General features: G+C 33.1%; 2 long non-coding RNA genes and 2 pseudogenes across 2 annotated transcripts; all 4 read right to left on the bottom strand.

Annotated features, from left to right (window-relative positions):
* Positions 1-764: 764 nt before the first annotated feature.
* LOC110226840 lies at positions 765-2,233 on the bottom strand (annotated as a pseudogene).
* A 1,336-nt stretch (positions 2,234-3,569) lies between these two features.
* LOC110226847 lies at positions 3,570-4,894 on the bottom strand (annotated as a pseudogene).
* A 763-nt stretch (positions 4,895-5,657) lies between these two features.
* On the bottom strand, positions 5,658-6,489 carry LOC110226743. The gene is made up of 2 exons (XR_002330672.1): positions 6,383-6,489; positions 5,658-6,294 (listed from the first exon to the last, which is right to left on the bottom strand). It is a non-coding gene; the product is annotated as an uncharacterized LOC110226743 (long non-coding RNA).
* Positions 6,490-6,628: 139 nt separating this feature from the next.
* LOC110226742 lies at positions 6,629-8,182 on the bottom strand. Its single transcript, XR_002330671.1, has 3 exons — positions 7,884-8,182; positions 7,399-7,492; positions 6,629-7,001 (listed from the first exon to the last, which is right to left on the bottom strand). It is a non-coding gene; the product is annotated as an uncharacterized LOC110226742 (long non-coding RNA).
* Positions 8,183-10,102: the final 1,920 nt, after the last annotated feature.

Below are 10,102 nucleotides of genomic sequence, written 5' to 3'. Positions count from 1 at the left end.
TAAATATTAAAATAGTAGGAGATCGCCAATGACGGAAATAAACTAATATACCATCGCGAATTCAAAACAACTAATCTCGATTATTCCATCCATTCTTCTTAGACGGTACAATGAAGTTTCATCAAAATCTAAAACATCAAATGAGTTTAAGAATTAAAAAAAAAATCTAAAAATAACTAAATAGAGTCTAAAACTCTATATTTTTTTCCAAAATCAAATGATATTTTTAAAACCCATACCCAGCCGGTTCAACCGGTTCACTGGGTCGCGGGTTAATATTAGGTTTTTGTGGGTTTTTGCAGTTTTGAAATTGGCGGATATTAGCACTAAACCCAAACCGGAAAAGTGTATGGGTCGTGGGTTAACCGGTCGGACCGGGCGGTTCGGGTCGGGCGTAAAAACACTGTTTTTTTCTTATAATTTTTTATTTTTTAAATCAACGTTTTCTGTTTTGTCCTTTTGTTTTCTTACAAATTATAGTGAACTCTTTTAAGAGATAAACTCTGCAAAGACGAGACAATTATAGTGAACTCTCTTACATTGTCAGACTAATATTTTCGTTAATAGCCAACAATCTGTGAAGTGGATTCATACAGTGGGAGATGCTTGGAAACGTCGTAACTCTGGTGATATAAGATTATGTTTGCTTGTGGTCATCAACGGACAACGGTATACATAAGACCAAATCCTGTGTTGCAAAGAGTTAGAAAGGGTTTTCGACACTTAATTATATGGTAAACTAGAATTCTTTTTTCTTAAAAAAAAACACAAATAAATTAGAATCCTACGAGAAAAATATGATTCAAGTCTCAACATGATCCAAGTCCTCAGGGAATACGAGTTGGCATGTGCTTGAAGCTCGGGGACAAAGTGTCAACTCCTTGATCATCTGAACTTTTGTAACAAAATTGTCCCTTGTATCAGCCAATATTGTTGCCTTCTTTAAGTGACAAGCGTTTTTCAAGATATAAACCGCAATATCTCTATCTTGTGGTCTTCCTAAGTATCCCGACCAGTTGAAAATTTGTAGACTCGACAACAAACATTCAGGAACAGAACTCGGTTTATTCCAGCAAACAATACCATAACGCCTATTAAACCTATGATCCTAAGACCACGCAGAAGAATTAGATTAAAACTGTATTAGGCATCAGACAAATAAAAGAGTAGTTTATCAAAGAAACTTACTTTCCCCACAGAGATGTTCAATACTCGTAATTTAGGAGAATCCTTGAGCAACTTGCCTAGGAGATTCGACGAATTTTTTTTGCACACACATAGGTTCAGATGTTAAAGGTGTTTGAAAACAAAACCATCACCATACACACCCTATTAAAAATTATTAACAGAGGATTCGACAAATAAGATCGACAATTTGTAGATAAATGGAGACAAATTACCTCTGAACATATTGTTAGACGCTTGACAGATATGACTGATCCAATAGCACTGTTAAGAATCTTGAGCTTAGAGGATTCAACTCTGACATATGCTTCCTTCAGCTTAGGCATATTCTTAATCAAAGAGTAGTGTTTCCGATGATTCAAGTTCACAAGTTTCAAAAACTTTAAAGAAGGAGTATCTATCTCATACCCATCTAAAAACAAATCATAAGGTATTAAAATTGATAAACTCTGCAAAGACGGGACGATTATAGAGAACTCTTTCGTTTTGTCATGCTCATAAAAATCCACCGATAGATCTTCAAGAACAGGACAAATAGATAGAAGCTTTTGAAGTCCATCTACGAATATCAAATCTTTAAGTTCCAAAGTCTTCAGAGAGGGAAAAACCATAGAGGGAATATCTATGAGAGCTATCCTTTTGAGTTTCAAGGTCAGGAGTGATTTGCAGGTAAACAAGCTACTCGGTAATATGTTTTCAGTCCTGGAATAATAAAAAATATCCAGCTCACGGACATGGCGAGAAACTGCGATTTCAATCCACCGTCTGATATCTTCAGGTTTAATAGCTGCGCTATACAAATCAAGACGCAAGCTATCTATGACGGGAGCTCTATGTAACGGTAACTTCCTGTTGATAAAATCCCCAAGTCCAGGCCTTTTGTCCCACATAGAAAAGAACTCGAGATTAGGCAACCAGCCAACCACATCCAAAGAAACTCCCATCGCTTAGACAAAACGCAAGTGGATACAGCAACTTTTGTTGGAAGAAACGATAATATCTTCACGAGCAAGTCATCATGCAATCCACTGATTTTTTCCATGATACTGTTACTGAAAAAGAAAAAAACACCAAGACTCAATAAGCTTTCTCTAAGCCTAGCAAACGAATTAGTAACAAGAGAAAACACAAAACACAACATAGGAACGTGACAACCCTAGAAAGAAAAACCTGATAATTCAAGTGGGCCTGAGCGTGGGCCTGGCTTCATGTGATATTTTTCTTTACTTTAAAAGAGTTGGCGTTTTACTATAAGATTGTTGTAAACCTGATGGAAAAAAAAAAGATTGTTGTAATCTTACAGTGAAGCTAGAAAACAAAGAGTTCGACGAGCGAATTGATTCAAGGCTAGGGAACAACTTCATCTCAGAAGAGATGTTACATTAGAATGGTAGAAGCTGCGTCATGCAAAAAGACCAAATCTGAACCAGATGGTGAGAGCTTTAATTGGATACATTTGAAGAAGCTACGGACATAACAAACGGGAAGAGACCAGAACAGAGCCAAAGTGTTCAACTCGAGACAGCAATCTTCTCAGATAAGGATGTTTCAGAGAATGGCTTTTGGGAGTCATCAAGATTATAGTTCTGACTTCTTTGCTACTTTCTTCTTTCCCTTACATCTTAATTAAACATGTCTTCTTGTATATTTGTTTGCATGTAGATAATTTTGGTAGCCTTTTGAAGAAAAAGAATTAGAGATAATTTTGATAGATTGGGTCATCCAAAAATTGTTTGAGTTTAATGATCTAAGATTTGATGAACAAGCTTGGAGAGTTGGAGGGACTGATTCGGGAACCAGTAAGAGAGAAAAGGAAAAAAAAAAGGCAACAGAGGTAGTGAAGACAGTGGGAGATGCTTGGAAACGTCGTAACTCTAATGATATAATAAGATTATGTTTGCTTGTGATCATCAACGCTTACATAAAACCAGTTCATGTGTTGCAAAACTTGAGTTAGAAATTAAAGGGTAAACTAGAATTCTTTTTTTCCTTTAAAAAAATAAAATAAATTAGAATCCTATTATACAATTGAAAACATCATATGATTAAGGCTCAACATGACCCAAGTCGTCAGGGAATACGAGTTGGCATGTGCTTGAAGCTCGTGGAGAAAGTGCCAACTCCTTGATCATTTGAAGGTTTGGAACATAATGTTCCTCTGTATCAGCCAAGATTGTTGCCGTCTTTAAGTGACGAGCGTTTTTCAAGATATAAACCGCGATATCTCTATCTTGTGGTCTTCCTAAGTATCCCGACCAGTTGAAAAATTGTAGACTCAACAACAAGCATTCAGGAACAGAACTCGGTTGATTCCAGCAAACAATACCATTACGCTTATCATCCCCATGATCCTAAGAACAAGCAGAAAAATTAGATTAAAATCGTATTAGGCATCAGAAAAACAAGAAATTATTTATCAACGAAACTTACTTTCTTTACAAAGATGTCTAATACTCGTAAGTTAGGAGAACCTTTGAGCAATTGGACAAGGAGATTCCACGAATCCAAATTACACAGACATAAGTTGAGATGTTCAAGCTTCTTGAAAACACAACCATCACCATACACAACCTGCCCACAATATTAAGATGAGTAACAAAGGATTCTATAAATGAGATTAACAACTTGAAAATGAAAACTAATTACCTCAAAAGAACATATTGTGAGACGCTTGACAGATGTGATTGATCCAATAACACTCTTGGGATTAAGGGATACAACATCGATATATGCTTCCTTCAGCTTAGGCATATTCTTAATCAAAGAGTAGTGTTCCCGATGATTCAAGTTCACAAGTTTCAAATACTTTAACGAAGGAGTATCTATCTCATAACTATGTAAATACTCTTTATTACTACGTAAAAAGAGTGATAAACTCTGCAAAGAAGGGATGCTTATAGTGAACTCTTTCATATTTTTAGTATCATAGAGAAACACCGATAGGTCTTGGAGAACAGGACAAATAGATAGAAGCTGTTGAATGGATTCTTCATCTATGAATTGCACACTTTCAAGTTGCAAAGTTTTGAGAGAGGGGAGACAAACCATAGAGGGAACATCTATTAGAGCCACCCATTTGAGTTTCAAGGTCACTAGCGATTTGCAAGTAAACAAGCTACTTGGAAAGAGGTTTTCATTCTCGGAGTCATAATAATCAATTTCCAGCTCACGTACATAGCTAGAAACTGCGATTTCAATCCACCGTTTGATATCTTCAGGTTTAACTTGTGTATTGAAAGTTATGTGGAGACGCAATCTTTCTAGGACGGGAGCTCTAAGTAATGGCAGCTTCTTGTCGATAAAATATCGCGAAGTTCAGGCTTTGGAGAAATGAACTCTAGTCTAGGCAACCACATCCAAAGAAACTCCCACCGCTTAGACAAAATGCTAGTGGATACAGCAACTTCTGTTGGAAGAAACGATAATATCTTAAGCAGCAAGTCATCGGGCAATCCAGTGATTTTGTCCATATCTTACAAATTCAGGTTCCTGTTACTGAAAAAGAAAAATAAAAGACACAAGAAAACAACACCATAAGACTCAAATTATTTGTATAAAGCCAAGTAAATGAATTAGTGATTAGAGAAAACACAGCCACACATAGGAACGAGATAAAACCCTAGAAAAGAAAACCTCCAGTTTAATTAAAGATATCGATTGTTAATGGAATGACAAAGCTTCGTCCTTCTCTGCGACGTTACCAACAAACCCTTCAGGTTTCACTATAATTTGATGATTAGCGAATGGTTTAATGCCCCATAAACCCTAATGATGAATTAAAACCTTTTATTGGCCTGGGCGTGGACTGGTTGATTGGTTGATTCGTTGTGTTTCAATTTCGATTGTGTAGCTATAGATGCATTATTATTTATACTAGGGAGGAGACCCGCGCAACGCGCGGGGTTATTTGCTTAGAAGCTTTTAGTTTCTGTATCAATGTATGTTTTACTTTTGTTGAAATCCTAATGTTTTAAGTTTTACGAACTTATGATCAATTATAAATAAAGATAAAGCATTTGTTTCTCAGTTTTGTTATTATAAAGTTGTATTCCTACTTATAGTTTATAATTGTTATTGAAAAAATATTTTATTTCTTTTGTCTAGAAAATAAAATAAAATGACATTAATTAAATGACATAAATACAAGTTATTTCGTTTGGCACATTTCTGGGTTTGTTAGTTTCATGTTACATTGAATTATCTGCCAAAATTTGGGTATAAGAAAGTAATAATCTTTGAAACAACTCAGCTCCGTCTTCATTTGCTTCTTTTGGGTGTTCAATACCAAACAACTTTTAAACTCCTTGCATAAATGGGACCATCACCAGCACCACAATAGGGCAGCTTCAGACTCCAGAGTTTCGATGGGACTCTGCAGCTTTCAATCGCTACTTTCTATTTTGATCGAAGTTAATATATTCATACATGTTTTTTTTTTTTTTTTTTTTGAACTTAGTTTCATAGTCTTGTAGTAGTTTTCATAGTCTATGTAATAAATGGAATCAATTTCTTTCTTAGCACCCTTTGGGTGTTCAATAGCAACAGCTTTTAAACTCCTTGCATCAAGAAGAAATTCGCCAGTGAAATATTTTAATACCTCACAACGCCAGTGACAGTCTCAGAAATGCATTTTGGGCATCGTAAGGTTGTTCCATATTTGTCTAATTTGCGGCTGCACATAGCACATGAAACATATGACCAACCACTTTTTTGTAGGACATCAGGAACTTTGGCGGTGCAAATGAAATCAGCTTCCTGTGTCTGTTCCATGATTTTAAAATGAATTTCAGAGTCACATTACATATTTAAATATGTGTAGTTCATAGTAAAAATAACATGTTCATTAGAGTTTGATATGAACTTGTAAAGTTCAGCAATGCAAAGCATTTCTTTTTTTTATTCCTTCGGATGTGTCTGCTTTTGCAAATGCTTGGTAGCTTCTATTCCCATCCTCCATAAGAAACAACTCGGTTAGATTTTGATAACCTCAATGGTACTTTGAAATTATTAGTTGTAATAAGCATGACCTTTTTGTAAATTGGTTGATTGCCTCAATGGAAAGGTCGAAATAAAACCGGGTTGCTGGAGTGGAGTTCAAATACAAATTACCTAACAAAGATTTAGTTAAACCAGGAAAAAAAATCAGCTTTGTTTATGATTTTCCACTAATATATATAACGTAGGACTTCATTCTTACCTCCAAACAGCTTTGGATTTATTGTAGTTACCAACATGACAGAATTTATCGTGTCTCCAGAAGTGAGATAAGCTTGAAAGGTTGCAGCTGCGTCATCCCATAATGATAGGTACCCAATGGTAGACCTGTTAGTGGAAAAATGTAAAATATTAGTCATGTAATAATTGTTTCCAGCTTTTTAATATGTTAAGAGGTTTAGAATGCATACGAATCCAACATGAATCGGACAACCAGACATTGTGTGGATGTTGGGTCAACCAGGTTTGATCTTTGGACAAATCTTATTTGACCCACCACATTTATCAAATAAAAATATATTGTAATATAATGAGGTTCCATAATTATTACTCATGAGTATTTGTTCATATTATACCTGGTAGTTCAAGATTAATGTTTGCAAGAGCTTGGAGATGATCTCCTTTGCGAAGCATAAATTTTTCTCTTTCTATTGTAGCTCCAACGTGATTCACTTCAACAATTGTTGTTGAAGGTAGGAAACGGATGACAAATGGGTTGTCAGTAATTTTGTAGAGGTTTGTGCACCTTCCCACTTCAAACCCTCCAACACAAAAGATTCGCCCTTCTTGTAAAACATTGCGGAATTGGCTGGCACGAACAGCTGGGATAAAACAGTGGATTAGTGAACACTGCAAAAAAAATGTGTAAATGTTTATATATATATATATATATTAAAATTGAAAGGATATTCTTAAACGCAACCTTCTCATCGAGAATATATAAATCATGCATTTGACTATCATTTCACTTTAAGATCACCACTCATAAGTAGAGATGAGACTATTCAAACGGCTAAAGAAACCAAACAACTAAAACTAAGTTTTTGCAAAATCAATCCCAGACATGTGATAGTTGTAAAATGGATTAAGTTATGGAACAACACTAACACTAAACAATTACATATAAGAAAAATAAAAGGCACGACAAATTAAGTAACCATTTTTTAGACCAAAATAACTACTAAAATTGAAATTTAGAAGGATATATTTATATGTTACCTTCTCGTCGAGCAAGAGGACGACTATGCCCATGAATTCACCGTTTTTTTAATATTACGGGCATCCCAAAATCGTAAGAGCCGGCCAACAACGTCTTGAGAAGATCGGCCAAGACGTAAATCATCAAAAGTTGAGTAATCAGTTTGAGCAGGAATTGCAACAACATCAACCTCAGCCATATTGAATTTGAAAGGTTTGAAGAGTTTGAAAGGTATGATTAGTTTTGGGAATTGTTAGGTTACAATGTCAATGAGTTTTATAGTGAGATGCTGAAGTGAAGAGAGAACGATAATAAATACCATCTATTAATTTATACATTTGGTGGTTATAAGAACATCTGTAACGTATACATTCGAAAAGTCAGTGAATGATACTCCTTTGATTTACTTTAAAATTCTCGTTTTCGATTTGGGGATACGAAGCAATGGAAGCGAGAGCAAAAAAATTGTCAATTGATGGATGAATGAAGTGATGCATTTAAGTACCTTATTCATGGGATTCCAGATGAGCAAATGTCTCCAGCCATGAATGAAGCAACGACGGTTCCGATGAACTGCAGAGGAGATGACGTTTCCGATGAATTGCAGAGGAGACAACAGAACATCTAGACGTTATAGGTCTACATGTTATGTGATAGGCCTAAATGTCAAGTCCAAAAGTTCATATTAGAGCTAAAGATTGTGGGTTTGGGCCAGACTTGGCCTTCCAACAAAATACAACATTGAAAAACGTTTCTCTTCAAGAAGTTTTTTTTTTTCTTTTATTGGTCAAAGAAGCTTCATATGTCAAATATAACATATTCGATAAATTAGTGATCGTGTGTTGTTGAAAGATTGGACCTCTTTTTAAACGTGTTTTTTAAATAAAATCAATTGAAGAAGAAGATTTTTTTTTTTTTCACACTTTTAATTATTAAAACAATTATTATTTCAATATTCTTCATTTAATGTGGGCTCCACATAAAGTATGACATGGCTGCTGATGTGTATAGGCTAGATGGAGAGAGGATTGCCTCATTATATATATAGACTAGATTATGTACCCGCGCGTTGCGCGGGATTTTTATTTATTTTTTTTATCAATGCGAATCTTTGAGTATAAATCTAATCATTTGAATTTAATATTTTTTACTTTATTCATGTGCATTATCTTTCCAATATAGTAAAAAAAAATTCACACGTTTCATTACAATTTCTTTCGTTATCTTTTAGGATTCAGTCGTTGTTTCCCGATATTTACTCTCTTTTCGCCTTATATTGACTCATATATAATATACTCGATTGTGAATTAGTTCTCAAGATATATCGTATATCATTTCTCCTTCCTATCTTTGAATACTCAATTCTTTTTTTATAAGTTGCATAATCTTTTTATTAAAGTGAACATCAGAAAATTTTATGAAATGTTTTGTCATAAGGTTTTATTGACCATGTTTTGGTGGATGTAAAATTCTTTTGTATACAACAAATCTCATATATAAACTCATTGCTATTCACAAACATCGGATTTTAACGTCAAGTTTTTCATTTATCTTGACTGTTTGAAAGATATAAAATTCTCTTTTCTCATACATAATTTGACGTATATTATGATTCTAGATAGTATTCTTAGTGTTGATTTTTTCTAAAATATGTAAATTACGAAATCATAAGTTATTCTATTTTTTTTTTTTTTTGTCGTCTTAATATTGAAACAAATAAAGAGTTTGCTAGAAACAGAGTAAAACAAAAACAGGGAAACTGAAATAACAAAACAAAGTAAGAGTAAATCAACCACAATCATTGTCTACCTCGCCGTTCGTCCTCAATCCGGTTATTCTAATTTTAAAATACGTTTATTTAAAAAAAAAAAACAAAATCATTCTTCTTTCTAATTAAAAAACTCTTCAATATACCATTAATATTCTAATTTCCAAATAGCATTCTCAAATATTATTATTACACAATTTTATTATTCGATTAGATTATTATTACACAGTTTTATTAAACTCTTCAATATACCATTCCTAAAACATAGGTCTTTGTTTTATTTCAAATCACCTTAATTTTTTTTCATTCTATGTTAATTTCCTAAACACTGATTACTATTTAGTTTTTCTTCTTAGGTATTTATTTTTTATATAAAACCCTCCATGTTTTAATTAAGAAAACATTAATAATATAGACAAATTTCTTAATTTAACTATTTATATTATATTATAATTATAAACAATAATATGTACTCAATCCTTCTTATTTTTTAACCGGTATAAGGAATTGATACTTTAACCTTAACAAATATATTCTCAAATTTTAATTTTTTTTTTTAGAAATAAATTACTTTTTTTATTAAGTAAGAACCTTTAAATTTGGTATTTATTAACTCTTATTTTCTTTATTGTACTAAATAATTGTAATTCTTAAAAGTGATTGTTGTTCCATTAAAATATATGATAAGTTTCCGTTTTCTTATCACTAACTATTTTAAAATAATTACGCATTATATGTTAAGATATAATTATCTTATTTTATATTTCTCCAATCTCAATTCAAAAGTTTCATGTTTAAATATGAGTAAGATATAATTATTCATTATCTGTTTTATATTGGTTTTTCCGTTTTTTCATATTTATTCGCTTTAAAATTTTTTTTACATGGAGGGTAATACTATAACGTATGTGACTTACTTCATTTTAATATGTTTTCTGAATGGAGAGAGAACTCTC

The sequence above is a fragment of the Arabidopsis lyrata genome (genome assembly GCF_000004255.2).
Source record: "Arabidopsis lyrata subsp. lyrata unplaced genomic scaffold ARALYscaffold_7, whole genome shotgun sequence".
Taxonomy (NCBI): domain Eukaryota; kingdom Viridiplantae; phylum Streptophyta; class Magnoliopsida; order Brassicales; family Brassicaceae; genus Arabidopsis; species Arabidopsis lyrata.
Note: the sequence above shows the minus strand (reverse complement) of the source record. Positions and strands in the feature narration are given on the sequence as shown.